The sequence below is a fragment of the Chelmon rostratus genome, chromosome 24, assembly GCF_017976325.1.
Source record: "Chelmon rostratus isolate fCheRos1 chromosome 24, fCheRos1.pri, whole genome shotgun sequence".
Lineage (NCBI taxonomy): Eukaryota > Metazoa > Chordata > Actinopteri > Chaetodontiformes > Chaetodontidae > Chelmon > Chelmon rostratus.
In genome coordinates, this window is record NC_055681.1 from 12,916,047 (window position 1) to 12,942,093 (window position 26,047).

Genomic DNA, 26,047 nt, shown 5'->3' on the forward strand with positions numbered 1-26,047 from the left:
CTGTGACGGATCTCCTTGTTGGCATTCTGGAGGTCGGTCTTTAACTTCTTGTTCTCCTCCTCTATGCTGGAGAGTTTCTCCAGCAAGGTCCTTCTCTCTTCCAGATGCGACCCCCAGTTGTTGGGTTTAATTTTAATTTTGTTTATTTTTCAGAATAATTCTTTCTTTGACTCCTCACGTTGTGTGACCGAGCCTTGGAGTTACATTTTATTTGATTTCTGTGTTTTTCGGACTCCATTTTTCTATAAATGTGCCCGATTTGCCTAATTTTTTTTTTTCAAAAAGTCTTTCAAATTTGTTTATTTTTGCACCTAATCTTGTAATTCTGCTGCTGTGACACAAAAGTTTCCCTAATTTTATATTGTGTCTGCAGGAAGATGGATCAATGTTTTTGGAAATCAAATTGAACAGAAATCTAAAAGTAATTTAGGAAGGGGAGGGGCATCAAATTTTAAAAAGTGACCTCCAGAAGCTCTTCTTCTTCTTCTTCGTTGTGAGCTGGATGTTTTCTTGCGTGAGGCGTTTGATGTCATCGTTCATTGCTGCCTCTTTTTGCACCCATGTTTGCTCTTTGAGCAGCAGCATCTGTCTCAGCTCTTCCTTCTCTCTTTCCCACTGCTCTACTCTTCTGGCCCAACTCTCTGAGAGTCCGGACAGCTCCTCTTCGTACCTGTCTTGTGCAGCTGAGAGCTCCTTTCTGATGCTCTCCTCTCTGTCCTGGAGCTCCTTCTTGAAGCTCTCCATAGTCTCAGAGAGCTCCTTTCTGAAGCTCTCCTCTCTCTCAGAGAGCTCCTTCATGAAGCTCTCCTCTCTGTCAGAGAGCTCCTTCTGGTGGCTTTGGTCTCTTGCTGCCAGCTGCTCTCGTAGTTCTTCCTCAAGAGCTTCGCAGGCGGCTTTGCTCTGTTTTAGAGCCTCCTCTGCGTCATTCACCTCGGCCTTGGTGACGGAGTGAGCTTTGGTCCGAGCTCGTCTTTTCTTGTTGGCCCTGCTGATCTCTTCGTCTTTCTCCATGAGGACCTCTTTCAGCTGGCTCATTTCTGCCTGCCAACTCTCTTTCAGGGCCCTCACTTCACTGGAGGCTTCAAGCTCATCTAAAGAGGCTCTCATCCTCTCGGATTCCTCTTTCTCAGCGAGGAGGCTCTGATTAAGAGAGGCCATCTGCTCATCTCTCTTTTTCAGGTCCTCCGTTACCGTCTTGTGCTCGTGGTCCCAGGCATTGACGGTTTCCTCATGTCTGCGCAGCAGCTCACGCATACGTAGTTGCACAGAGCCGATCCGTTCTTCACTGTGACGGATCTCCTTGTTGGCATTCTGGAGGTCGGTCTTTAACTTCTTGTTCTCCTCCTCTATGCTGGAGAGTTTCTCCAGCAAGGTCCTTCTCTCTTCCATATGCGACCCCTGTGCAGAATGAGCAAAAGAATGCCGCTGTCTCTGGTTAGAGTAATTTATCACTCTGCCTGTATACTCTCTTCTTGCCATTGCGGTTAATGTTGTCAAACAGGATCTACGATGAAATGACTGAACACAAATGTTCTCAAAAAAAGCGAAACTGTCTCTTAATTCAACAAGTTAATACACCAAAAAAATGAGTTTCTGATTTATTGGCTCTGGGGTACCTGTATTCATAGTCGGTGAAGATCGAAGGACAGAAAAGTGCTTTGATCATTGACGTCATATATGGAGGTTGACTCCGCCTTAAGAAACGTGCGCGTGTGAGTTCTGTGCGCATGCGTCTTCCTGTCGCTCCGGCTACAGCTGAAGTGAAGGTAAGCTATTTACATCGGGCTCTTGCTGTGTATAGTACGAATGCAAATGGTAATTAATAAAATGATGAAATATTCCACTTCCCTTGTATTCGGCGTGAGCCTGTGTTGCGTGCCATTACTTGAAACGAAAGTTTGAATCTGTCCCTGGCGGCACCATGGCTGCTTTAAAATCGGGAGCTGAAGGAGGAACAGAGTTACTTTTATTGTTGGCCGGTCAGCTGTTTGTTTGCTAGCTACGTCAACTTCTATGTGCTATGCACTAACATGTCCAGATCTAGGTTTTTATCGGCATGACCGAAAGAGTATTGCATTTTGTGTTTGTCCACACACCGCATTGCAAGCTTAGCTCCCAAACATGTAGGTAAAGTTAGTAGCTTGCTATCATCACATAGCTAACACTAGCAAAGCAAGTTTGCTGCTGGCTTGTTGCTAGCTGTTAGCGACACCAGCATCATTTCTGTGGCAAACTCACGCGTTTCAATCCTGAAACATCCCAGGTGACTTTTTGAACAAAATAAGCCAATAAGGCTGTTGTGTTCGTCGGCAGCCTGTGGCCTACGTACTGTGTTATAAGTCAAACACTATTAAAACAGTGTCCAGACGTGATACGCACGTTTATTGCTAACATTAATGCTACATGACGTCCATAAAGCGAAGCCCACTGGCATCGATCAAGCAGTATTCATTGATAATGTACAATGCAAATACTTGGTAACAGCACAGCACCTGTGCTGCTCTGTTGTCATATTCATTAGTCCCTGAAGTTTGTGCTTTTTGCCTTGTTTTTCTGATGCTTTCAGTAACTGCAGACACAGTCGTGTTATCTCCCAATAAATGAAACAGTAGACAGTAGTAAATGTGTGTATTATGTTCTCATGATGATAATGTTGTGTTTCATCAGAATGGCCAAGCAGACATTAAGCCCATGTCCACCAGCTAACAGCAAAGTGATGTAAGTCTGAGGTAACTAAACCACTGTAGGCTAAATCTTTAAATTTGCATTTCTTGTCATGTATAATTTGATTAATAGAAGTGAACTGTGGTCTTTTCAAAAAGAATACAAAGTGCTGAAGTGTCTACGCTGTCAAAGTCAACAAAGCTTATGACTACATCCCCTCTCTCCAGGCCCACATTCCCTCCAAGAGGCTGGCTGCAGATTCAGAGCTGCCTCTCCAAAGCCTCTGTGACCAGGTGACACAAGCACACCTGTCCTTGTCCCGTTGTGTCAGCACCAGTGGAGGAGCTTCTACAACTGACGTCAGGAGAGGTCTAACTATCTGTATACTGTTTACAGAGTGAAAGACGGGCACATCACACGGGTTAGTTGTAATTCAACTTATTCTGTTTCACTCACAAAATTAATTCAAGGAGAAACTGAGTCATTTCAACATGATGTATTTTTTCTATTTGGTATGGATTTATTAGCATGGTCAAGAAATGAGACAGTCAAACCACTTTCTGTAGAATATGAGTTCCTTGTGCATAAAAAACTGTTCCTGACCCCCCTCTCTCCCATCTCTCCCCTCTCTGTCTCCCTATTGCTCTACCAGATCCGTCCCCAGGTGACTTCAGCCATGCCCAGTTCAGCTGGACGTCATCATGCTTCTGCCACCTCTCATACTGTCCTCTCCAGGTCTTCCCTCGTCTTCGTCCTGGCTGTGGCTGCAGCTTGGTGGCTGATGGTCGTCTCTGTGCTGCTGTGGCCCCAAGGTGTCATATTTTACCCTTCACTACAACACATCCTCCCCCAAGTTATATTTTATGGAACACGTATTATTTAGTCCAGAAGTTTACATATTTTTCAGATAATTTGATCTAAAAATGAACTTCAAGCAAATCCTTGTCTTATGTTGATCTTTGTGGTAAAAATGAGGTTCACTGAAGTTTTTCAATATTGACACAAATATTGTCTGCACTGAATAGTTTATGATATTTGTCAAATAAGTTCTGGCTTGACTAGGAATATCCGTATATAGTTTGTGGAATCCATACAGAGTAAAACACTGCCTAGTGAACACAGAAAACTCAGGGTGATCTCCTCACAGCTCCTTTTTCTTATTGAGTAATCTGGATGTCCAAAACCAGGAAGATATATAAAATAAAGCGAAACTAAAATCTTTGTTAGCTAGACATCTGCTAGCACTAGCTGTGTTACCATTAGCTTGTCAGCTTAAATGTTTTAGCAGCTCAAATAAGAGTTTATACAGCGATGTTACACTCTATATAGATAATTGTCATTATGTGCACTGAGTGGTGACAAAAATTAGCTGTAGATTAACTCTGAAGTGTCATCAGTCCCTCTACAGGATTATGAATGGCAGAAATGGTGAATAGCTATGTTAAATGCAGGTTTTCATTCCAACCAAGGAGGAGCACACCAGGCTGGACTCATTTAATCAGCTGATCTCAGTCTTCAGCTGATAGTTAGGTGACCGCCTGCTTTAGTCCAACTTAAATCATGGCATGTCTCCAGGATATAACAAGTTGCCTTGCCATCAGTTTAAAGAGGTGTTGTTTTTTCTCTGTAGCTCACAGATCTTCACTCCCGCCATTTTTTTTCTTTCTTTTTCAACTCATTACTTTATAAAGCAAGTTCAGTCAATTTGACACATTTTTCAAGTCCCCAAGAAAGTGACCTCGGGTGCCCACTTTACTCGGGGATCAGGCTCCCTCCACCATCTGCAGGTGCTGCAAAGCAGCGCTGCTCAATCCTTTACAGCAACAAAGAGGCATGATCACATGACCTCTCTGCTTTCCTCCACTGGCTCCCTGATAGACTTTGAAATGGTTTAAAAAATTGTATTTCCTACATTTAAGGTCTTTTAAATCTCATCTTGAAACTTTCCTTTTTGTGGAAGCTTTTGGAAATGTTTGATCCATTTCTGCCTTATCTGGTTTTATTCTGAGTTTGATTTTGTAAAGCTTTTTGTAACATTGTTATGAAAGGTGCTATATAAATAAAGTTTATTATTATTATTATTATACATGCATTGTTTCTGTAGTGTTGAAGTCGGTGTCATACGCCAACAACTCTGGCATCTTAAATCTCCTGGACTTCTGGCTGAAAGGCAACTCTTTGCTAACATCTTCACCTTCTCAGCTTGTTGACGAGATGATATTATGTTTACTTTTTTGCACCTTCCACTCTTTCTGAATTCTGGAACCTAAGCAGTCATGGACGGCTCCACACTGGGGCTAGAGGGTGCTATAGCCCCGTCAAAAAATCTGTTTAGCCCCAGTTAAGCCCCTCCAGAATTTTATTTCATATTATAATACATGTATATTAAGTTAAAAAACAATTTCAATAATTTCATTGTATATTTTAATATTTTTTTTGTTTAAAAATAAACATTAAAAAGTTCACGAGTTCCAATCCATCCCCGCTTGCCTGTTTCCCATTGATTAGTGTAGCCAAATGCGCCGTCTCTTGGAGAGAAAAAAGGAACAAGGTGAAGCAGTCAACAGCACGCTGGAATTTCTGTCCATGCTTAAACCTTTCAAAGACTCATTTGAGGACATATATAAACTTTTGCGCATATCTGTTACACTGCCTGTAACCTCCGCTTCATGTGAGCGCAGTTTTTCCTGCATGCCGCGCGTAAAAACCTGCCTGAGAAACAGGACGGCAAACCCTCGACTCAGCAACCTGGCCTGCCTGTCCATATACGCAGAACGAACCAAGGCCTTGGATGTCCAGAAGATTATAGACTCATTTGCACTTAACCACAGCAACAGACGCATCGTCCTCTTATAGGACGATCACCAGAGTCTGGTGAGTTTTCCCCTGACGTTGCGATACATTTGATGTGATGATGTGAGGTTTAATCTGTTACACTGTAATGAATGCACAGCGGGACGTGGCATGTATTTTTGTTTGTGGTAAAAATATAATCACCAAGATTGTGATGAGCATGTTCCTTTTACGTTCTTTGAGTGTCTGCCTTGCCCATTTAACAGGCACAGGGTGTTTGTTGTTTCTTCTCGCTGTGGCTATTAATTCCATTTTGACCGTAGCCTATGTTGTGATCCAAATGAAGCTGTTCTCGTTGCGGCGGCATTTTGTAGCCTTATTAATTTCACTGTTATTTAATCTCTTATGATGTTGTGATCAAAGACAACATTGCCAATGCATAGTTGTTAGTTTTCATTAAGTGCTATGGAATAAATACATTTGTCGCATTTTGGGTATTGTCTGGTTATTGGCAGGCGCATGGTCGCTGTCCGGTGCTGAATCTGTCACTTTTGTACGTGAAACATTTTAGCCATCGCTTTATTGTGTTCGCTTGTATGAGGCTTAGATAATTTATTGAATATTCTTTGGCCAAATTCAATTATAAAAAAAACTCGAACATGCGTGTGCTGTGTATCATTTAGCTGCTTTTATTGAAAAAAGAGAACTCTTTATAAAGTTACCAATCATGAAAATCGATTATTTTCTTAGCACCCTCACGTATTGGTCAAGACCCCCCTTAGCACCGGTAGAAAAAAAATCCTGGCGCCGTCCATGTAAGCAGTGTGCATGTGTTTCAGTTTAAAGGCTGTGATCTCTCCTCTAAAATGTCCAATCACACAGATGCTGTCATTAACCTGCACTCGTGCTGATTTGGTCAGCCGAGCTGTCAATCACCACTGTTCTCAACACACCAAAACAACCGCTGGAATATAAAGTAGTCACATCTGTCACCTTTTTCTCCCTGTTTTCAATTATAAGACACACTTTGGTTTTTTCTGTTACAAGTCCAATAAGTTTATTTCAGGCTGTTAACAATCCAATCTACACAAACAATACACTTTAGCCACCACCTAATTCCATAAAGTCAAATACAGTTTTGGGTTAAATTTTAATTTTGTTTATTTTTCAGAATAATTCATTCTTTGACTCCTCGCGTTGTATGACCGAGCCTTGGAGTCGCCTTCGCAGGCGGCTTTGCTCTGTTTTAGAGCCTCCTCTGCGTCATTCAGCTCGGCCTTGGTGACGGAGTGAGCTTTGGTCCGAGCTCGTCTTTTCTTGTTGGCCCTGCTGATCTCTTCGTCTTTCTCCATGAGGACCTCTTTCAGCTGGCTCATTTCTGCCTGCCAACTCTCTTTCAGGGCCCTCACTTCACTGGAGGCTTCAAGCTCATCTAAAGAGGCTCTCATCCTCTCGGATTCCTCTTTCTCAGCGAGGAGGCTCTGATTAAGAGAGGCCATCTGCTCATCTCTCTTTTTCAGGTCCTCCGTTACCGTCTTGTGCTCGTGGTCCCAGGCATTGACGGTTTCCTCATGTCTGCGCAGCAGCTCACGCATACGTAGTTGCACAGAGCCGATCCGTTCTTCACTGTAACGGATCTCCTTGTTGGCATTCTGGAGGTCGGTCTTTAACTTCTTGTTCTCCTCCTCTATGCTGGAGAGTTTCTCCAGCAAGGTCCTTCTCTCTTCCAGATGCGACCCCCAGTTGTTGGGTTTAATTTTAATTTTGTTTATTTTTCAGAATAATTCTTTCTTTGACTCCTCACGTTGTGTGACCGAGCCTTGGAGTTACATTTTATTTTGATTTCTGTGTTTTTCATACTCCATTTTTCTATAAATGTGCCCGATTTGCCTAATTTTTTTTTTTTCAAAAAGTCTTTCAAATTTGTTTATTTTTGCACCTAATCTTGTAATTCTGCTGCTGTGACACAAAAGTTTCCCTAATTTTATATTGTGTCTGCAGGAAGATGTATCAATGTTTTTGGAAATCAAATTGAACAGAAATCTAAAAGTAATTTAGGAAGGGGAGGGGCATCAAATTTTAAAAAGTGACCTCCAGAAGCTCTTCTTCTTCTTCTTCGTTGTGAGCTGGATGTTTTCTTGCGTGAGGCGTTTGATGTCATCGTTCATTGCTGCCTCTTTTTGCGCCCATGTTTGCTCTTTGAGCAGCAGCATCTGTCTCAGCTCTTCCTTCTCTCTTTCCCACTGCTCTACTCTTCTGGCCCAACTCTCTGAGAGTCCGGACAGCTCCTCTTCGTACCTGTCTTGTGCAGCTGAGAGCTCCTTTCTGATGCTCTCCTCTCTGTCCTGGAGCTCCTTCTTGAAGCTCTCCTTGGTCTCAGAGAGCTCCTTTCTGAAGCTCTCCTCTCTCTCAGAGAGCTCCTTCATGAAGCTCTCCTCTCTGTCAGAGAGCTCCTTCTGGTGGCTTTGGTCTCTTGCTGCCAGCTGCTCTCGTAGTTCTTCCTCAAGAGCTTCGCAGGCGGCTTTGCTCTGTTTTAGAGCCTCCTCTGCGTCATTCACCTCGGCCTTGGTGACGGAGTGAGCTTTGGTCCGAGCTCGTCTTTTCTTGTTGGCCCTGCTGATCTCTTCGTCTTTCTCCATGAGGACCTCTTTCAGCTGGCTCATTTCTGCCTGCCAACTCTCTTTCAGGGCCCTCACTTCACTGGAGGCTTCAAGCTCATCTAAAGAGGCTCTCATCCTCTCGGATTCCTCTTTCTCAGCGAGGAGGCTCTGATTAAGAGAGGCCATCTGCTCATCTCTCTTTTTCAGGTCCTCCGTTACCGTCTTGTGCTCGTGGTCCCAGGCATTGACGGTTTCCTCATGTCTGCGCAGCAGCTCACGCATACGTAGTTGCACAGAGCCGATCCGTTCTTCACTGTGACGGATCTCCTTGTTGGCATTCTGGAGGTGGGTCTTTAACTTTTTGTTCTCCTCCTCTATGCTGGAGAGTTTCTCCAGCAAGGTCCTTCTCTCTTCCATATGCGACCCCTGTGCAGAATGAGCAAAAGAATGCCGCTGTCTCTGGTTAGAGTAATTTATCACTCTGCCTGTATACTCTCTTCTTGCCATTGCGGTTAATGTTGTCAAACAGGATCTACGATGAAATGACTGAACACAAATGTTCTCAAAAAAAGCTAAACTGTCTCTTAATTCAACAAGTTAATACACCAAAAAAATGAGTTTCTGACTTATTGGCTCTGGGGTACCTGTATTCATAGTCGGTGAAGATCGAAGGACAGAAAAGTGCCTTGATCATTGACGTCATGGATGTGTGCCCATATATGGAGTTTGACTCCGCCTGAAGAAATGTGCGCATGCGTCTGCCTGTCGCTCCGGCTACAGCTGAAGTGAAGGTAAGCTATTTCCGTCGGGCTCTTGCTGTGTATAGTACGAATGCAAATGGTAATTAATAAAATGATGAAATATTCCACTTCCCTTGTATTCGGCGTGAGCCTGTGTTGCGTGCCATTACTTGAAACGAAAGTTTGAATCTGTCCCTGGCGGCACCATGGCTGCTTTAAAATCGGGAGCTGAAGGAGGAACAGAGTTACTTTTATTGTTGGCCGGTCAGCTGTTTGTTTGCTAGCTACGTCAACTTCTATGTGCTATGCACTAACATGTCCAGATCTAAGTTTTTATCGGCATGACCGAAAGAGTATTGCATTTTGTGTTTGTCCACACACCGCATTGCAAGCTTAGCTCCCAAACATGTAGGTAAAGTTAGTAGCTTGCTATCATCACATAGCTAACACTAGCAAAGCAAGTTTGCTGCTGGCTTGTTGCTAGCTGTTAGCACCAGCTGAGACATCAGCATCATTTCTGTGGAAAACTCACACGCATTTCAATCCTGGAACATCCCAGGTGACTTTTTGAACAAAATAAGCCAATAAGGCTGTTGTGTTAGTCGGCAGCCTGTGGCCTAGGTTCTGTGTTATAAGTCAAACACTATTAAAACAGTGTCCAGACGTGATACGCACGTTTATTGCTGACAGTAATGCTACATAACGTCCATAAAGCGAAGCCCACTGGCATCGATCAAGCAGTATTCATTGATAATGTACAATGCAAATACTTGGTAACAGCACAGCACCTGTGCTGCTCTGTTGTCATTTTCATTAGTCCCTGAAGTTTGTACTTTTTGCCTTGCTTTTCTGATGCTTTCAGTAACTGCAGACACAGTCGTGTTATCTCCCAATAAATGAAACAGTAGACAGTAGTCAATGTGTGTATTATGTTCTCATGATGATAATGTTGTGTTTCATCAGAATGGCCCACCGACCTCAACACCCAGCAGGTGTGAAGAAGCACCACCTGACTGCCATGTTCACCATCACCGCTTCACGTTCACTCGACCTGTGAGTGTTTTAGAGAATATTCTAGCTGACTGCATTGATTTACAGAACTCATAATTCTCAAGCAGACATTAAGCCCATGTCCACCAGCTAACAGCAAAGTGATGTAAGTCTGAGGTAACTAAACCACTGTAGGCTAAATCTTTAAATTATACATTTCTTGTAATGTATAATTTGATGAATAGAAGTGAACTGTGGTCTTTTCAAAAAGAATACAAAGTGCTGAAGTGTCTACGCTGTCAAAGTCAACAAAGCTTATGACTACATCCCCTCTCTCCAGGCCCACATTCCCTCCAAGAGGCTGGCTGCAGATTCAGAGCTGCCTCTCCAAAGCCTCTGTGACCAGGTGACACAAGCACACCTGTCCTTGTCCCGTTGTGTCAGCACCAGTGGAGGAGCTTCTACAACTGACGTCAGGAGAGGTCTAACTATCTGTATACTATTTACAGAGTGAAAGACGGGCACATCACACGGGTTAGTTGTAATTCAACTTATTCTGTTTCACTCACAAAATTAATTCAAGGAGAAACTGATTTATTTCAACATGATGTATTTTTTCTATTTGGTATGGATTTATAAGCATGGTCAAGAAATGAGACAGTCAAACCACTTTCTGTAGAATATGAGATCCTTGTGCATAAAAAACTGTTCCTGACCCCCCTCTCTCCCCTCTCTGTCTCCCTATTGCTCTACCAGATCCGTCCCCAGGTGACTTCAGCCATGCCCAGTTCAGCTGGACGTCATCATGCTCCTACCACCTCTCATACTGTCCTCTCCAGGTCTTCCCTCGTCTTCGTCCTGGCTGTGGCTGCAGCTTGGTGGCTGATGGTCGTCTCTGTGCTGCTGTGGCCCCAAGGTGTCATATTTTACCCTTCACTACAACACATCCTCCCCCAAGTTATATTTTATGGAATACGTATTATTTAGTCCAGAATTTTGCATATTTTTCAGATAATTTGATCTAAAAATAAACTTCAAGCAAATCCTTGTCTTATGTTGATCTTTGTGGTAAAAATGAGGTTCACTGAAGTTTTTCAATATTGACACAAATATTGTCTGCACTGAATAGTTTATGATATTTGTCAAATAAGTTCTGGCTTGACTAGGAATATCCGTATATAGTTTGTGGAATCCATACAGAGTAAAACACTGCCTAGTGAACACAGAAAACTCAGGGTGATCTCCTCACAGCTCCTTTTTCTTATTGAGTAATCTGGATGTCCAAAAACAGGAAGATATATAAAATAAAGCGAAACTAAAATCTTTGTTAGCTAGACATCTGCTAGCGCTAGCTGTGTTACCATCAGCTTGTCAGCTTAAATGTTTTAGCAGCTCAAATAAGAGTTTATACAGCGATGTTACACTCTATATAGATAATTGTCATTATGTGCACTGAGTGGTGACAAAAATTAGCTGTAGATTAACTCTGAAGTGTCATCAGTCCCTCTACAGGATTATGAATGGAAAAAATGGATAATAGCTATGTTAAATGCAGGTTTTCATTCCAACCAAGGAGGAGCACACCAGGCTGGACTCATTTAATCAGCTGATCTCAGTCTTCAGCTGATAGTTAGGTGACCGCCTGCTTTAGTCCAACTTAAGTCATGGCATGTCTCCAGGATATAACAAGTTGCCTTGCCATCAGTTTAAAGAGGTGTTGTTTTTTCTCTGTAGCTCACAGATCTTCACTCCCGCCATTTTTTTCTTTCTTTTTCAACTCATTACTTTATAAAGCAAGTTCAGTCAATTTGACACATTTTTCAAGTCCCCAAGAAAGTGACCTCGGGTGCCCACTTTACTCGGGGATCAGGCTCCCTCCACCATCTGCAGGTGCTGCAAAGCAGCGCTGCTCAATCCTTTACAGCAACAAAGAGGCATGATCGCATGACCTCTCTGCTTGCCTCTATCAGCCACTGGCTCCCTGATAGACTTTGAAATGGTTTAAAAAATTGTATTTCCTACATTTAAGGTCTTTTAAATCTCATCTTGAAACTTTCCTTTTTGTGGAAGCTTTTGGAAATGTTTGATCCATTTCTGCCTTATCTGGTTTTATTCTGAGTTTGATTTTGGAAAGCTTTTTGTAACATTGTTATGAAAGGTGCTATATAAATAAAGTTTATTATTATTATTATTATTATACATGCATTGTTTCTGTAGTGTTGAAGTCGGTGTCATACGCCAACAACTCTGGCATCTTAAATCTCCTGGACTTCTGGCTGAAAGGCAACTCTTTGCTAACATCTTCACCTTCTCAGCTTGTTGACGAGATGATATTATGTTTACTTTTTTGCACCTTCCACTCTTTCTGAATTCTGGAACCTAAGCAGTCATGGACGGCTCCACACTGGGGCTAGAGGGTGCTATAGCCCCGTCAAAAATCTGTTTAGCCCCAGTTAAGCCCCTCCAGAATTTTATTTCATATTATAATACATGTATATTAAGTTAAAACACAATTTCAATAATTTCATTGTATATTTTAATATTTTTTTTTGTTTAAAAATAAACATTAAAAAGTTCACGAGTTCCAATCCATCCCCGCTTGCCTGTTTCCCATTGATTAGTGTAGCCAAATGCGCCGTCTCTTGGAGAGAAAAAAGGAACAAGGTGAAGCAGTCAACAGCACGCTGGAATTTCTGTCCATGCTTTCAAAGACTCATTTGAGGACATATATAAACTTTTGCGCATATCTGTTACACTGCCTGTAACCTCCGCTTCATGTGAGCGCAGTTTTTCCTGCATGCCGCGCGTAAAAACCTGCCTGAGAAACAGGACGGCAAACCCTCGACTCAGCAACCTGGCCTGCCTGTCCATATACGCAGAACGAACCAAGGCCTTGGATGTCCAGAAGATTATAGACTCATTTGCACTTAACCACAGCAACAGACGCATCGTCCTCTTATAGGACGATCACCAGAGTCTGGTGAGTTTTCCCCTGACGTTGCGATACATTTGATGTGATGATGTGAGGTTTAATCTGTTACACTGTAATGAATGCACAGCGGGACGTGGCATGTATTTTTGTTTGTGGTAAAAATATAATCACCAAGATTGTGATGAGCATGTTCCTTTTACGTTCTTTGAGTGTCTGCCTTGCCCATTTAACAGGCACAGGGTGTTTGTTGTTTCTTCTCGCTGTGGCTATTAATTCCATTTTTGACCGTAGCCTATGTTGTGATCCAAATGAAGCTGTTCTCGTTGCGGCGGCATTTTGTAGCCTTATTAATTTCACTGTTATTTAATCTCTTATGATGTTGTGATCAAAGACAACATTGCCAATGCATAGTTGTTAGTTTTCATTAAGTGCTATGGAATAAATACATTTGTCGCATTTTGGGTATTGTCTGGTTATTGGCAGGCGCATGGTCGCTGTCCGGTGCTGAATCTGTCACTTTTGTACGTGAAACATTTTAGCCATCGCTTTATTGTGTTCGCTTGTATGAGGCTTAGATAATTTATTGAATATTCTTTGGCCAAATTCAATTATAAAAAAAACTCGAACATGCGTGTGCTGTGTATCATTTAGCTGCTTTTATTGAAAAAAGAGAACCTCTTTATAAAGTTACCAATCATGAAAATCGATTATTTTCTTAGCACCCTCACGTATTGGTCAAGACCCCCCTTAGCACCGGTAGAAAAAAAATCCTGGCGCCGTCCATGTAAGCAGTGTGCATGTGTTTCAGTTTAAAGGCTGTGATCTCTCCTCTAAAATGTCCAATCACACAGATGCTGTCATTAACCTGCACTCGTGCTGATTTGGTCAGCCGAGCTGTCAATCACCACTGTTCTCAACACACCAAAACAACCGCTGGAATATAAAGTAGTCACATCTGTCACCTTTTTCTCCCTGTTTTCAATTATAAGACACACTTTGGTTTTTTCTGTTACAAGTCCAATAAGTTTATTTCAGGCTGTTAACAATCCAATCTACACAAACAATACACTTTAGCCACCACCTAATTCCAAAAAGTCAAATACAGTTTTGGGTTAAATTTTAATTTTGTTTATTTTTCAGAATAATTCATTCTTTGACTCCTCGCGTTGTATGACCGAGCCTTGGAGTCGCCTTCGCAGGCGGCTTTGCTCTGTTTTAGAGCCTCCTCTGCGTCATTCAGCTCGGCCTTGGTGACGGAGTGAGCTTTGGTCCGAGCTCGTCTTTTCTTGTTGGCCCTGCTGATCTCTTCGTCTTTCTCCATGAGGACCTCTTTCAGCTGGCTCATTTCTGCCTGTCAACTCTCTTTCAGGGCCCTCACTTCACTGGAGGCTTCAAGCTCATCTAAAGAGGCTCTCATCCTCTCGGATTCCTCTTTCTCAGCGAGGAGGCTCTGATTAAGAGAGGCCATCTGCTCATCTCTCTTTTTCAGGTCCTCCGTTACCGTCCTGTGCTCGTGGTCCCAGGCATTGACGGTTTCCTCATGTCTGCGCAGCAGCTCACGCATACGTAGTTGCACAGAGCCGATCCGTTCTTCACTGTGACGGATCTCCTTGTTGGCATTCTGGAGGTCGGTCTTTAACTTCTTGTTCTCCTCCTCTATGCTGGAGAGTTTCTCCAGCAAGGTCCTTCTCTCTTCCAGATGCGACCCCCAGTTGTTGGGTTTAATTTTAATTTTGTTTATTTTTCAGAATAATTCGTTCTTTGACTCCTCACGTTGTGTGACCGAGCTTTGGAGTTACATTTTATTTGATTTCTGTGTTTTTCGGACTCCATTTTTCTATAAATGTGCCTGATTAGCCAATTTTTTTTTTTCAAAAAGTCTTTCAAATTTGTTTATTTTTGCACCTAATCTTGTAATTCTGCTGCTGTGACACAAAAGTTTCCCTAATTTTATATTGTGTCTGCAGGAAGATGGATCAATGTTTTTGGAAATCAAATTGAACAGAAATCTAAAAGTAATTTAGGAAGGGGAGGGGCATCAAATTTTAAAAAGTGACCTCCAGAAGCTCTTCTTCTTCTTCTTCTTCGTTGTGAGCTGGATGTTTTCTTGCGTGAGGCGTTTGATGTCATCGTTCATTGCTGCCTCTTTTTGCGCCCATGTTTGCTCTTTGAGCAGCAGCATCTGTCTCAGCTCTTCCTTCTCTCTTTCCCACTGCTCTACTCTTCTGGCCCAACTCTCTGAGAGTCCGGACAGCTCCTCTTCGTACCTGTCTTGTGCAGCTGAGAGCTCCTTTCTGATGCTCTCCTCTCTGTCCTGGAGCTCCTTCTTGAAGCTCTCCTTGGTCTCAGAGAGCTCCTTTCTGAAGCTCTCCTCTCTCTCAGAGAGCTCCTTCATGAAGCTCTCCTCTCTGTCAGAGAGCTCCTTCTGGTGGCTTTGGTCTCTTGCTGCCAGCTGCTCTCGTAGTTCTTCCTCAAGAGCTTCGCAGGCGGCTTTGCTCTGTTTTAGAGCCTCCTCTGCGTCATTCACCTCGGCCTTGGTGACGGAGTGAGCTTTGGTCCGAGCTCGTCTTTTCTTGTTGGCCCTGCTGATCTCTTCGTCTTTCTCCATGAGGACCTCTTTCAGCTGGCTCATTTCTGCCTGCCAACTCTCTTTCAGGGCCCTCACTTCACTGGAGGCTTCAAGCTCATCTAAAGAGGCTCTCATCCTCTCGGATTCCTCTTTCTCAGCGAGGAGGCTCTGATTAAGAGAGGCCATCTGCTCATCTCTCTTTTTCAGGTCCTCCGTTACCGTCTTGTGCTCGTGGTCCCAGGCATTGACGGTTTCCTCATGTCTGCGCAGCAGCTCACGCATACGTAGTTGCACAGAGCCGATCCGTTCTTCACTGTGACGGATCTCCTTGTTGGCATTCTGGAGGTGGGTCTTTAACTTTTTGTTCTCCTCCTCTATGCTGGAGAGTTTCTCCAGCAAGGTCCTTCTCTCTTCCATATGCGACCCCTGTGCAGAATGAGCAAAAGAATGCCGCTGTCTCTGGTTAGAGTAATTTATCACTCTGCCTGTATACTCTCTTCTTGCCATTGCGGTTAATGTTGTCAAACAGGATCTACGATGAAATGACTGAACACAAATGTTCTCAAAAAAAGCTAAACTGTCTCTTAATTCAACAAGTTAATACACCAAAAAAATGAGTTTCTGACTTATTGGCTCTGGGGTACCTGTATTCATAGTCGGTGAAGATCGAAGGACAGAAAAGTGCTTTGATCATTGACGTCATATGTGGAGGTTGACTCCGCCTTAAGAAACGTGCGCGTGTGAGTTCTGTGCGCATGCGTCTTCCTGTCGCTCCGGCTACAGCTGAAGTGATGGTAAGCTATTTACATCGGGCTGTTGCTGTGTATAGTGCGAATGCAAATGGTAATTAATGAAATGATGAAATATTCCACTTCGCTTGTATTCGGCGTGAGCCTGTGTTGCGTGCCATTACTTGAAACGAAAGTTTGAATCTGTCCCTGGCGGCACCATGGCTGCTTTAAAATCGGGAGCTGAAGGAGGAACAGAGTTACTTTTATTGTTGACCGGTCAGCTGTTTGTTTGCTAGCTACGTCAACTTCTATGTGCTATGCACTAACATGTCCAGATCTAAGTTTTTATCGGCATGACCGAAAGAGTATTGCATTTTGTGTTTGTCCACACACCGCATTGCAAGCTTAACTGCCAAACATGTAGGTAAAGTTAGTAGCTTGCTATCATCACATAGCTAACACTAGCAAAGCAAGTTTGCTGCTGGCTTGTTGCTAGCTGTTAGCACCAGCTGAGACATCAGCATCATTTCTGTGGAAAACTCACACGCGTTTCAATCCTGAAACATCCCAGGTGACTTTTTGAACAAAATAAGCCAATAAGGCTGTTGTGTTAGTCGGCAGCCTGTGGCCTAGGTTCTGTGTTATAAGTCAAACACTATTAAAACAGTGTCCAGACGTGATACGCACGTTTATTGCTAACAGTAATGCTACATAACGTCTATAAAGCGAAGCCCACTGGCATCGATCAAGCAGTATTCATTGATAATGTACAATGCAAATACTTGGTAACAGCACAGCACCTGTGCTGCTCTGTTGTCATTTTCATTAGTCCCTGAAGTTTATGCTTTTTGCCTTGTTTTTTCTGATGCTTTCAGTAACTGCAGACACAGTAGTGTTATCTCCCAATAAATGAAACAGTAGACAGTAGTAAATGTGTGTATTATGTTCTCATGATGATAATGTTGTGTTTCATCAGAATGGCCCACCGACCTCAACACCCAGCAGGTGTGAAGAAGCACCACCTGACTGCCATGTTCACCATCACCGCTTCACGTTCACTCGACCAGTGAGTGTTTTAAAGAATATTCTAGCTGACTGCATTGATTTACAGAACTCATAATTCTCAAGCAGACATTAAGCCCATGTCCACCAGCTAACAGCAAGGTGATGTAAGTCTGAGGTAACTAAACCACTGTAGGCTAAATCTTTAAATTATACATTTCTTGTAATGTATAATTTGATGAATAGAAGTGAACTGTGGTCTTTTCAAAAAGAATACAAAGTGCTGAAGTGTCTACGCTGTCAAAGTCAACAAAGCTTATGACTACATCCCCTCTCTCCAGGCCCACATTCCCTCCAAGAGGCTGGCTGCAGATTCAGAGCTGCCTCTCCAAAGCCTCTGTGACCAGGTGACACAAGCACACCTGTCCTTGTCCCGTTGTGTCAGCACCAGTGGAGGAGCTTCTACAACTGACGTCAGGAGAGGTCTAACTATCTGTATCCTGTTTACAGAGTGAAAGACGGGCACATCACACGGGTTAGTTGTAATTCAACTTATTCTGTTTCACTCACAAAATTAATTCAAGGAGAAACTGATTTATTTCAACATGATGTATTTTTTCTATTTGGTATGGATTTATTAGCATGGTCAAGAAATGAGACAGTCAAACCACTTTCTGTAGAATATGAGATCCTTGTGCATAAAAAACTGTTCCTGACCCCCCTCTCTCCCATCTCTCCCCTCTCTGTCTCCCTATTGCTCTACCAGATCCGTCCCCAGGTGACTTCAGCCATGCCCAGTTCAGCTGGACGTCATCATGCTTCTGCCACCTCTCATACTGTCCTCTCCAGGTCTTCCCTCGTCTTCGTCCTGGCTGTGGCTGCAGCTTGGTGGCTGATGGTCGTCTCTGTGCTGCTGTGGCCCCAAAGTGTCATATTTTACCCTTCACTACAACACATCCTCCCCCAAGTTATATTTTATGGAATACGTATTATTTAGTCCAGAATTTTACATATTTTTCAGATAATTTGATCTAAAAATAAACTTCAAGCAAATCCTTGTCTTATGTTGATCTTTGTGGTAAAAATGAGGTTCACTGAAGTTTTTCAATATTGACACAAATATTGTCTGCACTGAATAGTTTATGATATTTGTCAAATAAGTTCTGGCTTGACTAGGAATATCCGTATATAGTTTGTGGAATCCATACAGAGTAAAACACTGCCTAGTGAACACAGAAAACTCAGGGTGATCTCCTCACAGCTCCTTTTTCTTATCGAGTAATCTGGATGTCCAAAAACAGGAAGATATATAAAATAAAGCGAAACTAAAATCTTTGTTAGCTAGACATCTGCTAGCGCTAGCTGTGTTACCATTAGCTTGTCAGCTTAAATGTTTTAGCAGCTCAAATAAGAGTTTATACAGCGATGTTACACTCTATATAGATAATTGTCATTATGTGCACTGAGTGGTGACAAAAATTAGCTGTAGATTAACTCTGAAGTGTCATCAGTCCCTCTACAGGATTATGAATGGCAAAAATGGATAATAGTTAAATGCAGGTTTTCATTCCAACCAAGGAGGAGCACACCAGGCTGGACTCATTTAATCAGCTGATCTCAGTCTTCAGCTGATAGTTAGGTGACCGCCTGCTTTAGTCCAACTTAAATCATGGCATGTCTCCAGGATATAACAAGTTGCCTTGCCATCAGTTTAAAGAGGTGTTGTTTTTTCTCTGTAGCTCACAGATCTTCACTCCCGCCATTTCTTTTCTTTCTTTTTCAACTCATAACTTTATAAAGCAAGTTCAGTCAATTTGACACATTTTTCAAGTCCCCAAGAAAGCGACCTCGGGTGCCCACTTTACTCGGGGATCAGCCAGGGCTCCCTCCACCATCTGCAGGTGCTGCAAAGCAGCGCTGCTCAATTCTTTACAGCAACAAAGAGGCATGATCGCATGACATCTCTGCTTGCCTCTATCAGCCACTGGCTCCCTGATAGACTTTGAAATGGTTTCAAAATTGTATTGCCTACATTTAAGGTCTTTTAAATCTCATCTTGAAACTTTTCTTTTTGTGGAAGCTTTTGGAAATGTTTGATCCATTTCTGCCTTATCTGGTTTTATTCTGAGTTTGATTTTGTAAAGCTTTTTGTAACATTGTTATGAAAGGTGCTATATAAATAAAGTTTATTATTATTATTATTATTATACATGCATTGTTTCTGTAGTGTTGAAGTCGGTGTCATTTGCCAACAACTCTGGCATCTTAAATCTCCTGGACTTCTGGCTGAAAGGCAACTCTTTGCTAACATCTTCACCTTCTCAGCTTGTTGACGAGATGATATTATGTTTACTTTTTTGCACCTTCCACTCTTTCTGAATCCTGGAACCTAAGCAGTGTGCATGTGTTTCAGTTTAAAGGCTGTGATCTCTCCTCTAAAATGTCCAATCACACAGATGCTGTCATTAACCTGCACTCGTGCTGATTTGGTCAGCCGAGCTGTCAATCACCACTGTTCTCAACACACCAAAACAACCGCTGGAATATAAAGTAGTCACATCTGTCACCTTTTTCTCCCTGTTTTCAATTATAAGACACACTTTGGTTTTTCTGTTACAAGTCCAATAAGTTTATTTCAGGCTGTTAACAATCCAATCTACACAAACAATACACTTTAGCCACCACCTAATTCCATAAAGTCAAATACAGTTTTGGGTTTAATTTTAATTTTGTTTATTTTTCAGAATAATTCATTCTTTGACTCCTCGCGTTGTATGACCGAGCCTTGGAGTCGCCTTCGCAGGCGGCTTTGCTCTGTTTCAGAGCCTCCTCTGCGTCATTCAGCTCGGCCATGGTGACGGAGTGAGCTTTGGTCCGAGCTCGTCTTTTCTTGTTGGCCCTGCTGATCTCTTCGTCTTTCTCCATGAGGACCTCTTTCAGCTGGCTCATTTCTGCCTGCCAACTCTCTTTCAGGGCCCTCACTTCACTGGAGGCTTCAAGCTCATCTAAAGAGGCTCTCATCCTCTCGGATTCCTCTTTCTCAGCGAGGAGGCTCTGATTAAGAGAGGCCATCTGCTCATCTCTCTTTTTCATGTCCTCCATTACCGTCTTGTGCTCGTGGTCCCAGGCATTGACGGTTTCCTCATGTCTGCGCAGCAGCTCACGCATACGTAGTTGCACAGAGCCGATCCGTTCTTCACTGTGACGGATCTCCTTGTTGGCATTCTGGAGGTGGGTCTTTAACTTCTTGTTCTCCTCCTCTATGCTGGAGAGTTTCTCCAGCAAGGTCCTTCTCTCTTCCAGATGCGACCCCCAGTTGTTGGGTTTAATTTTAATTTTGTTTATTTTTCAGAATAATTCGTTCTTTGACTCCTCACGTTGTGTGACCGAGCCTTGGAGTTACATTTTATTTTGATTTCTGTGTTTTTCATACTCCATTTTTCTATAAATGTGCCCAATTTGCCTAATTTTTTTTTTTCAAAAAGTCTTTCAAATTTGTTTATTTTTGCACCTAATCTTGTAATTCTGCTGCTGTGACACAAAAGTTTCCCTAATTTTATATTGTGTCTGCAGGAAGATGGATCAATGTTTTTGGAAATCAAATTGAACAGAAATCTAAAAGTAATTTAGGAAGGGGAGGGTCATCAAATTTTAAAAAGTGACCTCCAGAAGCTCTTCTTCTTCTTCTTCGTTGTGAGCTGGATGTTTTCTTGCGTGAGGCGTTTGATGTCATCGTTCATTGCTGCCTCTTTTTGCGCCCATGTTTGCTCTTTGAGCAGCAGCATCTGTCTCAGCTCTTCCTTCTCTCTTTCCCACTGCTCTACTCTTCTGGCCCAACTCTCTGAGAGTCCGGACAGCTCCTCTTCGTACCTGTCTTGTGCAGCTGAGAGCTCCTTTCTGATGCTCTCCTCTCTGTCCTGGAGCTCCTTCTTGAAGCTCTCCTTAGTCCGAGAGAGCTCCTTTCTGAAGCTCTCCTCTCTGTCAGAGAGCTCCTTCATGAAGCTCTCCTCTCTGTCAGAGAGCTCCTTCTGGTGGCTTTGGTCTCTTGCTGCCAGCTGCTCTCGTAGTTCTTCCTCAAGAGCTTCGCAGGCAGCTTTGCTCTGTTTTAGAGCCTCCTCTGCGTCATTCACCTCGGCCTTGGTGACGGAGTGAGCTTTGGTCCGAGCTCGTCTTTTCTTGTTGGCCCTGCTGATCTCTTCGTCTTTCTCCATGAGGACCTCTTTCAGCTGGCTCATTTCTGCCTGCCAACTCTCTTTCAGGGCCCTCACTTCACTGGAGGCTTCAAGCTCATCTAAAGAGGCTCTCATCCTCTCGGATTCCTCTTTCTCAGCGAGGAGGCTCTGATTAAGAGAGGCCATCTGCTCATCTCTCTTTTTCAGGTCCTCCGTTACCGTCTTGTGCTCGTGGTCCCAGGCATTGACGGTTTCCTCATGTCTGCGCAGCAGCTCACGCATACGTAGTTGCACAGAGCCGATCCGTTCTTCACTGTGACGGATCTCCTTGTTGGCATTCTGGAGGTGGGTCTTTAACTTTTTGTTCTCCTCCTCTATGCTGGAGAGTTTCTCCAGCAAGGTCCTTCTCTCTTCCATATGCGACCCCTGTGCAGAATGAGCAAAAGAATGCCGCTGTCTCTGGTTAGAGTAATTTATCACTCTGCCTGTATACTCTCTTCTTGCCATTGCGGTTAATGTTTTCAAACAGGATCTACGATGAAATGACTGAACACAAATGTTCTCAAAAAAAGCTAAACTGTCTCTTAATTCAATAACTTAATCCACCAAAAAAATGAGTTTCTGACTTATTGGCTCTGGGGTACCTGTATTCATAGTCGGTGAAGATCGAAGGACAGAAAAGTGCTTTGATCATTGACGTCATATGTGGAGGTTGACTCCGCCTTAAGAAACGTGCGCGTGTGAGTTCTGTGCGCATGCGTCTTCCTGTCGCTCCGGCTACAGCTGAAGTGAAGGTAAGCTATTTACATCGGGCTGTTGCTGTGTATAGTGCGAATGCAAATGGTAATTAATGAAATGATGAAATATTCCACTTCGCTTGTATTCGGCGTGAGCCTGTGTTACGTGCCATTACTTGAAACGAAAGTTTGAATCTGTCCCTGGCGGCACCATGGCTGCTTTAAAATCGGGAGCTGAAGGAGGAACCGAGTTACTTTTATTGTTGACCGGTCAGCTGTTTGTTTGCTAGCTACGTCAACTTTTATGTGCTTTGTACTAACATGTCCAGATCTAAGTTTTTATCGGCATGACTGAAAGAGTATTGCATTGTGTTTGTCCACACACCGCATTGCAAGCTTAGCTACCAAACATGTAGGTAAAGTTAGTAGCTTGCTATCATCACATAGCTAGCACTAGCAACGCAAGTTTGCTGCTGGCTTGTTGCTAGCTGTTAGCACCAGCTGCGACATCAGCATCATTTCTGTGGAAAACTCACACGCGTTTCAATCCTGGAACATCCCAGGTGACTTTTTGAACAAAATAAGCCAATAAGGCTGTTGTGTTAGTCGGCAGCCTGTGGCCTAGGAACTGTGTTATAAGTCAAACACTATTAAAACAGTGTCCAGACGTGATACGCACGTTTATTGCTAACAGTAATGCTACATGACGTCCATAAAGCGATGCCCACTGGCATCGATCAAGCAGTATTCATTGATAATGTACAATGCAAATACTTGGTAACAGCACAGCACCTGTGCTGCTCTGTTGTCATTTTCATTAGTCCCTGAAGTTTGTGCCTTTTGCCTAGTTTTTTCTGATGCTTTCAGTAACTCAAAGTCAAAGTCAGCTTTATTGTCAATTCCGCAGTATGTGCAGGACAATCAGAGAATCGAAATTGCTTTACTCTTCAACCCCTTTGTGACAGGACATATATTAAAAAAGAGAGATAAATAAAAACTGTACAAACTAAGTAAGTAAAAACTGTACAATCTAAATAAAAACTGTACAAACTAAGTAAAAACTGTGCAATCTAAACAATGAAACATTTAGAATGTAGTAGTGCAAATGTAAACGGTAGTGCAAAAAGAATTAGCTTAACAACTGGTGGTGAATAAAGTAACTGTGTGTTGTTTTCCTGAGGTGAGAGTTTGTAGAGTCCAGGGTGTGTGTGTGTGTGTGTGTGTGTGTGTGTGTGTGTGTGTGTGTGTGGTGGGGGCATTTCAGAGTCCAGGGTGTGTGTATGTGTGGTGGGGGGCATTTTAGAGCCCAGGATGTGTGTGTGTGTGTTGGGGGGCGGCAGCAGGGAGTTATAGTCCAGGTTGAGTGTTAGTGTGGAGGAGGGGGAGGGCAGGGAGAGAGTTCAGCATCCTGACAGCCTGGTGGACGAAGCTGTCCCGCAGTCTGCTGGTCTTGGCCCGCAGACTCTGCAGTCTCCTCCCTGATGGCAGCAGGCTGAAGAGGCTGTGTGACGGGTGGGTGGGGTCTCTCGCAATGCAGAGGGCTTTGCGAGTGAGGCGGGAGGTGTAGAGGTCGTGGAGGGAGGGGAGAGAAGCACAGATGATCTTCTCAGCTGCTCTCACGATGCACTGGAGGCTCTTCCTGCAGGATGTGGAGCAGGCGCCATACCACACGGTGATGCTGCTGGTCAGGATGCTCTCGATGGTGCCTCTGTAGAAGGTGTGCATGATGGGGGTCGGGGCTCTAGCTTTCCTCAGTTTGCGGAGGAAGTAGAGGCGCTGGTTTGCTTTCTTCGCCATCGATGTGGTGTTGGTGGTCCAGGAGAAGTCCTCATTGACGTGCACACCCAGGAATTTGGTGCTGCTTACCCTCTCCACCGTAGCACCATTGATGGTAAGGTGGTCATACTGGGGGCGTCTTCTCCTGAAGTCCACAACAATCTCCTTCGTCTTCTCCACATTCAGAGAGAGATTGTTGTGTTCACACCACGAGGCCAGGCGGCTCACCTCGCTCCTGAACTCATAATTCTCAAGCAGACATTAAGCCCATGTCCATCAGCTAACAGCAAAGTGATGTAAGTCTGAGGTAACTAAACCACTGTAGGCTAAATCTTTAAATTATACATTTCTTGTAATGTATAATTGGATTAATAGAAGTGAACTGTGGTCTTTTAAAAAGAATACAAAGTGCTGAAGTGTCTACGCTGTCAAAGTCAACAAAGCTTATGACTACATCCCCTCTCTCCAGGCCCACATTCCCTCCAAGAGGCTGGCTGCAGATTCAGAGCTGCCTCTCCAAAGCCTCTGTGACCAGGTGACACAAGCACACCTGTCCTTGTCCCGTTGTGTCAGCACCAGTGGAGGAGCTTCTACAACTGACGTCAGGAGAGGTCCAACTATCTGTATACTATTTACAGAGTGAAAGACGGGCACATCACACGGGTTAGTTGTAATTCAACTTATTCTGTTTCACTCACAAAATTAATTCAAGGAGAAACTGATTAATTTCAACATGATGTATTTTTTCTATTTGGTATGGATTTATTAGCATGGTCAAGAAATGAGACAGTCAAACCACTTTCTGTAGAATATGAGATCCTTGTGCATAAAAAAACCTGTTCCTGACCCCCCTCTCTCCCCTCTCTGTCTCCCTATTGCTCTACCAGATCCGTCCCCAGGTGACTTCAGCCATTCCCAGTTCAGCTGGACGTCATCATGCTCCTACCACCTCTCATACTGTCCTCTCCAGGTCTTCCCTCGTCTTCGTCCTGGCTGTGGCTGCAGCTTGGTGGCTGATGGTCGTCTCTGTGCTGCTGTGGCCCCAAGGTGTCATATTTTACCCTTCACTACAACACATCCTCCCCCAAGTTGTTCCCACAACACTGACGCCCTGTACAAGAGGGGCCAGAGTCGCCTCCATCTCCTGAGGAGACTGAGGTCCTTTGGAGTTTGCAGACCCCTGCTCAGGACTTTTTTTATGACTCTGTGGCAGCCTCTGCTATCCTCTATGCTGTCATCTGCTGGGCCCCGGGCAGCACAGAACGGGACAGGAAGAGACTAAACAAGCTGGTCAGGAGGGCCGGCTGTGTCCTGGGCTGCCCACTGGACTCTGTGGAGGAGGTAGGTGAGAGGAGGCTTTTGGCCAAGCTCACAGCCATCATGGACAACAGCTCTCACCCACTGCACCGGACAGTAGAGGAGCTGAGCAGCTCCTTCAGTGGCCGACTTAGACACCCTCAGTGCAGGAAGGAGCGCTACCGCAGGTCCATCATTCCCACCGCTGTCAGACTGTACGACTCCAATGTATAGTTATTATGTGCAATAACCTCTGTTTCCTCTGATTATAAACATCCAAATCCACTACCGCAGGGCAAAAGTCACTTGAAACTTTTACTGTTGTAATTTTTTGCTTTGTTTGTTCTTATTTGCACCTCCATTGGACTATATATACATGAGGTAACAAGGAACAGGTGGAGACAATCAGGGCTGGGCAGACAGTCAGGCAGGAGGGACACCAGGAAGTCAAGGTCTGAATGAAAGGGGAGTAAGGTTTCACAATAAAAAAGGAAGTGCATAACAAGACATGACGCCAGAATGAAATATTCCAGGTGATTACTGCTGGGGGCAAAATGGTGCTCCTGGGATTGACAAAACAAAGGCTCAAATGTGCATAAGAAAAGTCTGTGTCAGAATTAGCAGCGTGTAGGCATGGTTTATACATCATGGTCATCATTGTGAAATTGCATGAACACATGCAATCGTCTGACTGTATGTGAAAACCTCCGTCTGCTCCAACATTAAAAGGAGTCAGTGTGTTGGAAATGATCTAGCATGAGTTTTGTGCATTTGCTTGTTCATACGCCCAGCTTCTGTATCCCAGACTCCAGGTGTGATGTGCTGAGATTACATGTGAATATATTAATACAACAATCTTTCACATATAAAATGATTGAAAAGGGCACACTGACTGTAGTACAATTACGCACAAGCTCTGCAGAAAGAAGCCAACATCACAAACACTGAGGTGCCCTTAACTGGGCTCAATTAGCATAAGTGACATCCACAGTCACCCCAGGGATGGAGGGTGTGGACCTGAGGAAGTGCAGGATGAGCAGTTCTC

General features: G+C 43.6%; 3 long non-coding RNA genes across 8 annotated transcripts; all 3 read left to right on the forward strand.

Annotated features, from left to right (window-relative positions):
- The first annotated feature begins 1,733 nt into the window (after window positions 1-1,733).
- Window positions 1,734-5,156, forward strand: LOC121627571. Of its 3 annotated transcripts, none has more exons than XR_006008058.1 (3): window positions 1,734-1,766; window positions 2,892-3,085; window positions 3,317-5,156. It is a non-coding gene; the product is annotated as an uncharacterized LOC121627571 (long non-coding RNA). The 3 variants fall into 3 exon arrangements; XR_006008057.1 differs by lacking the exon at window positions 1,734-1,766 and adding an exon at window positions 2,666-2,718; XR_006008056.1 differs by lacking the exon at window positions 1,734-1,766 and adding an exon at window positions 2,667-2,729.
- A 10,873-nt stretch (window positions 5,157-16,029) lies between these two features.
- Window positions 16,030-19,180, forward strand: LOC121627572. Of its 2 annotated transcripts, none has more exons than XR_006008060.1 (4): window positions 16,030-16,082; window positions 16,996-17,085; window positions 17,363-17,556; window positions 17,788-19,180. It is a non-coding gene; the product is annotated as an uncharacterized LOC121627572 (long non-coding RNA). The 2 variants fall into 2 exon arrangements; XR_006008059.1 differs by lacking the exon at window positions 16,030-16,082 and adding an exon at window positions 16,091-16,131.
- A 2,774-nt stretch (window positions 19,181-21,954) lies between these two features.
- Window positions 21,955-24,930, forward strand: LOC121627577. 3 transcript variants are annotated; one of them, XR_006008074.1, is made up of 3 exons: window positions 21,955-21,987; window positions 24,176-24,369; window positions 24,594-24,930. It is a non-coding gene; the product is annotated as an uncharacterized LOC121627577 (long non-coding RNA). The 3 variants fall into 3 exon arrangements; XR_006008073.1 differs by lacking the exon at window positions 21,955-21,987 and adding an exon at window positions 23,830-24,013; XR_006008072.1 differs by lacking the exon at window positions 21,955-21,987 and adding an exon at window positions 23,830-24,002.
- The last annotated feature ends 1,117 nt before the right edge of the window (window positions 24,931-26,047 follow it).